Here is a 6,000-nt window from a genome sequence, read left to right as displayed (position 1 = left end):
TGTGTCGCCTCCTCGTTACGGGGGTCAGTGCTGCGGGTACAAGGCGTGCCACGCAGCCCCTTCCCCTCCACAACGCGACAAGCCTTTGTGCGAGGTCCCGCGTAAAGCGCAGCTCCCTGAACAGGGGCGACGGCGGCCTGATATACGGCGAGCCGGCCGTATTGTATTGTAGTGCATTGTATTGCGCTGTGGCGCGTCGTGGCCGGCCATTGTGACGGCAGCGGCGGGCGTATAGCGCGGCGGCGCCGCCGCTGTTACGTAACGCCCGTATTATTTCTCAAACATTTACTCCCGCCGTCAGGCGCGACACGTGCCAAGAAAAAGTGCTGAAGACGCCAGAGCTGCTTTCCGGGAACCCTCAAAAGTTATGAGGTCGTAATAGCCGCCATTCCGGACAGACAAACACTTTAAGCAGCCTTACTGTCCCGACTTCAAAAGAAAAGTAGCAACGAAATCTCCGTAAATACCAGATGCTCCAATGGAATTACAATCCTCAAAGTACTTCATGAATTCCTGCTGCCTTCACATTTATCCGTTCGCAACCACCACGACGCGAGGTCATTTATGAATACAAAAGAGTGAGGACGAAATAGAATCAAGTAGTAAACACCTTCTGCAAGGAGCACTTCTTGTGACAAGTGTTTGAGTGTACACGATAAGATAACAACAATCTGAACAAATGCGAAACTTCTGAATACTAATGCAAGAGCAGAAACTCTGGCACTATTTCTCGTTGCTTGAGTCTTTCATGAGCCTTACATAATCAATAACACTAATCGATTTCGCTGTTTCTCCGCCATTTCCGTCAGTATTGAGTGCCTCACCGTGAACCACTTTACAGCATTACGTTTCGCCAATACTCTTACTGAGACGTCTCCAAATTATCCTTCGTTAGTATCGCAAAATAAGAACCACTCAGTCTCCTTTCTTCCATAAGACGAAGATCTAAGAACAGTTAGAAATAAAAACCACTATTTATGTATGTTCTGTGGTAAATTAAATAAACAATCCGAATTATAAAAAACTGATAAGTGACAAGATCATTCAAGAATAGCACACGTAATACCCCTTCACTCTCTTGTCTAGTATTCTTATCAGGTAATAATATTACTTTATTGGGGTTTTGTCGATTTTAGTCTAAATATTTTTCTCGTTTGTCCCATTTATATTTATTCACTGTTTAACATTTTTAAATTTCACTGCCACTGCACCGTCAAAAATGACATTTACTGTATTCGTACCTCAATTTTAATGCTTTATATCTTATTCAATATTAAAAAATTTTCTTTCAAAAATTCAGTCTTGATCACACCACGTATGCTTCAAGAACGTAGGTGACCGGTTTCGATCATATCACATGACCACCATCAGACCTGTAACTTAATTTAGAAAGTAATAGAAACCTTGCTAGAGTGACAAAAAATATGACAAAATGCTGATAAGGATAAAATACAATAAGACTTGTTATACCCACGGCAACCTTCGAAGATGGTAGGTGGAGCACTCTTCTCAGCTGCTGTGATGTCAACTTGTGGCAGCAAGTGACGGGCATGTGCTTAAATACGAAGATGCTCCGCCTACCTCTTCTCCCTCTACCTCACGTCAACCAATCAGTGTAAAACGGGTTCACATACTCGTCAAAACGTAAAAAAACGAAGTACAATAATAACATAAAAATAGTTATGTATAAAATATCTCTTTACAAGCATGGAAATACTTAATTATTGTATAAAATATCAATTAAAAGCTTTAAAAGTAACTGTGCAGATGATGTATAGTCAGTGTGCCCTCTATGGGCTAAGGTGGTACTACCACAATGGTTTCAAAGTCAACGATGTTGTGAAGGTCTTTGGCATTGTGGCATCACATCGATATGTGAGTTGTGACTTGACTGCAAGTATACACCAATGCTAGATGCCGTCTGTCTGTCTTATATTAACATTATTTGGCACTGGAGATATATGTAATAATGGAATAATGAGCTGTAGAGTGGTATGATATTACATATATTTTTTAAATGTCATAATACTGATTTATTAAAAATGGAGTTATATTTCGTAATGTTTGTAGTTGGAAGTTTAAGACTGTGATATAAACATTTATGTACTGTTCTAACGTACATTTCTGCCATGGATATGATGGGTATAACAAGTCTAATTGTATTTTATCCTTATAAGCATTTTGTCATATTTTTTGTCAATCTAATAAGGTTTCTATTACTTTCTAAATTAAATTACAGGTCTGATGATGGTCATGTGATATGACCGAAAGCGGTCACCTATGTTCTTGAAGCATACGTGGTATAATCAAGACTGAATTTTTTAAAGAAAAATTTTTAAAAATTTTTAATCACTGTTCCAATAATGTTTATTCAATATTGTTCTCGAATATTGTACCTTCCATGACGACAACATTTAAAGTCTGATGATTGTTTGTAAACCGAAAACCGGTTAACAAAATGAATTGATACTGTAAGATATACACAATATAGGGCTTTTTACTTGGAATTATCAAGCTGTTGTACCAGGAAGCGAAGTAAGAATCAGTTATGATGACATAAGGGTAACCTCTGGCTGGAGATTAACAGAAGAAACTTTTTTTTAGTTTTTTGTCAGTTGTAATTTATACATATGACGTACACCACAGAAATTATCAAGGCTCTATTTCACAGTTATTATTATTATTATTACTAACAATAAAATTTTAATGCGTTTACTAGCATGTTCGGCTTCTTACTGATAATTAAAAGAAACTTCCGTAGGCCTGTGCTTAAGGTTACATCCTGACCCATACCTAGCAGTCCATGTTATTGAAAATAGACACTGCATCTACCAGTGAGGGAGACCCACAACTTACATGTGCTAGCAATCTTTCTTATGACCCTGGAATCAAAGCCCTTGATCGCAGTTGATCGCAGTTTTTGCCACGGAATCTCCCTGTGCATGGGCCTAGCATCTCGTAGATTCATGCAGCAACAAATTACCTCACACATTGAAAGAAAAAAAAAACAGATATGTTAATGGTGTGTAGTTCAATCTGTTACAAATATATGAAATTTTGGCCATTGTTGAGATAGGCCGAGAGTTACTAAAGATTATACAGAGAGTTGTGAAATCAGTAACAATTTCGAATGAATATACATTGAAACGAAAATAGCAGACACATTGGCGGTTCCAGTCACAACGCTGCATATATGTGGCCACATACAATGTGTGATCACGAGTTACGAAAATTGAAAACTTCGCGAACTCTTACAATAATCATAATTATGAAAAGCCATTGAAAACGTATTGAGAATGGGCACAAAGAATGACTGTGGGAAGTAAGAACGTTCATGTGCATCAGAACACCTGTCGATTTACCGATTGGTAGCTATAAACAAACTAATAGAAATTCGTGGCAATAATACACCCAGAATGTGTCTTTTATTTTAACTGATCGCGCGACAATGTATACGATAAAAAGTCCTTTGTGAAACATGCGTAAGAATAATGGACGTTTCGTTTCCCACAGCTTGCAGTGCAACTCATCAGGTCTTGTCTGTTTCCTGTCCACCAGGAAAGTGCCCACTCACACAAAGCGTTACACGTGCCTTCGTTCAAATGGCTCTGAGCACTATGAGACTAAACAACTGAGGTCATCAGTCCCATAGAACTTAGAACTACTTAAACCTAAGGACATCACACACATCCAAGCCAGAGGCAGGATTCGAAGCTGCGAGCATAGCGGTCGCGCGGTTCCCGACTGAAGAGCCTAGAACCGCTCGGTCGCAACGGCCGGCTACACGTGCCTTTCGCGTAACCAGAAGCTTTCGTCATACCATACGGCCAACAAGGACGCACGTGTTTCTTGTGCGCAAAGAACTTACGGCTTCAGGAATATCGATACTAACAGAGTATATTTGCTTCAGTAGACATTTCGTGTGCTGAAAGTTAACGAAGTACACTTCTCTGCAAAACTGAAGGACTACATTGATAACGTAACATAACGTATTAACTACTCAATGGAAATGAATGAGAGTGGAGAAGCACATTGCGAGAAGTCTCCCAGTCGTGCACAGAAATTTGGACGTCACGCGGCTTGAGGTTAACGTGACTATAGCGCCAAATGGGGCTGGCCCCGCTACACGAGGCAGTTGAGGAAACTGTACAAGACAGTGTAGTTACACTGCACTGTGGTGGTGTTCTTCATTACAACATGGCCGAGAGACAATATCTGGATGACATCACATTGGGAAGAATCGTGGCCAAACTAGTCTAGCCAAAGAGTCTTGTGCTGCTCACAGCATTAATGCATTTGCATGGGGAGCGTTCCGAACAATAGGCACGGCTGCCAAAGAAGAGGAGGTGGTCACCCACAGCCAGCCACGGTCGCCGAGCGGTTCTAGGCGCTTCAGTCAGGAACCGCGTGACTGCTACGGTCGCAGGTTCAAATCCTGCCTCGGGCATGGATGTGTGTGATGCCCTTAGGTTAGTTAGGTTTAGGTAGTTCTAAGTTCTAGGGGACTGATGACCTCCGATGTTAAGTCCCATAGTGCTCAGAGCCATTTGATTTGGTCACCCACAGTAGCAGATAACGACTACATTGTGCAACAGGCAAGAAGGAATCCACCTCAAGCAACGGTCGCAACTGCAACCTCATTTACAGGACTACAAGGCCCTACAGTGGCACGGCGACTGTATGGGAATGATCTCTTTGCCAGTGCGTTATGTTCCGTTGACACTTTCACATCGGCACCATGCCAGGAGCATAGGGACTGTACCAACGAGCAGTGGGGTCCCATCCTCTCCTAGCAATAGAGCAGATTCAGTCTGGGTTGTGATTCTGGACGTACCCTCATGGGACTAGAGGTAGGAACACGTAATGTACCCAGTAACATTGTCGAACATGATCGCTTTGGTGGTCCATATGTTGTCGATTGCAGAGCATACTGTTGCATGAGCGTACTGACCTCCATCTCTGTCAACAGAGTACGTTCACCGGTCAACGTTATTCTAACACTGTACTCCTTCCTCACGTGTGTCTTTTCAGGGGTGCGTTCGGTCCTAACTCCATTTTTATGGTGGTCAGTGTGCGTCCGCATTGAGCTGTGCGTGTGGAGAAGATCTCGGAACGGCAGCATATTCGGCGAATGCACCTGCAGGATGCGTTGGGGAGACTTATTGCAGGTTGTCCACATGTACCGACAACCATACAGCAACCTCCATCGGCGCTTTTGGGGGAATGGAACACCCTACCAAAAGAATTCCTTAGGAGCCTTTTGGCCAGCAGGGGAGCTCGTTGCGAGCATGCACTGCTGTCTGGGACGATAACCCAACCTGTTAAGAACCATGTCCTTCCTTTGCAATCTGCAGATGACCATCATAGTTCGCGATGACTCCAATATACACTCCTGGAAATGGAAAAAAGAACACATTGACACCGGTGTGTCAGACCCACCATACTTGCTCCGGACACTGCGAGAGGGCTGTACAAGCAATAATCACACGCACGGCACAGCGGACACACCAGGAACCGCGGTGTTGGCCGTCGAATGGCGCTAGCTGCGCAGCATTTGTGCACCGCCGCCGTCAGTGTCAGCCAGTTTGCCGTGGCATATGGAGCTCCATCGCAGTCTTTAACACTGGTAGCATGCCGCGACAGCGTGGACGTGAACCGTATGTGCAGTTGACGGACTTTGAGCGAGGGCGTATAGTGGGCATGCGGGAGGCCGGGTGGACGTACCGCCGAATTGCTCAACACGTGGGGCGTGAGGTCTCCACAGTACATCGATGTTGTCGCCAGTGGTCGGCGGAAGGTGCACGTGCCCGTCGACCTGGGACCGGACCGCAGCGACGCACGGATGCACGCCAAGACCGTAGGATCCTACGCAGTGCCGTAGGGGACCGCACCGCCACTTCCCAGCAAATTAGGGACACTGTTGCTCCTGGGGTATCGGCGAGGACCATTCGCAACCGTCTCCATGAAGCTGGGCTACGGTCCCGCACACCGTTAGGCCGT

This window comes from Schistocerca piceifrons, chromosome 7 (assembly GCF_021461385.2).
Source record: "Schistocerca piceifrons isolate TAMUIC-IGC-003096 chromosome 7, iqSchPice1.1, whole genome shotgun sequence".
NCBI lineage: Eukaryota > Metazoa > Arthropoda > Insecta > Orthoptera > Acrididae > Schistocerca > Schistocerca piceifrons.
Note: the sequence above shows the minus strand (reverse complement) of the source record.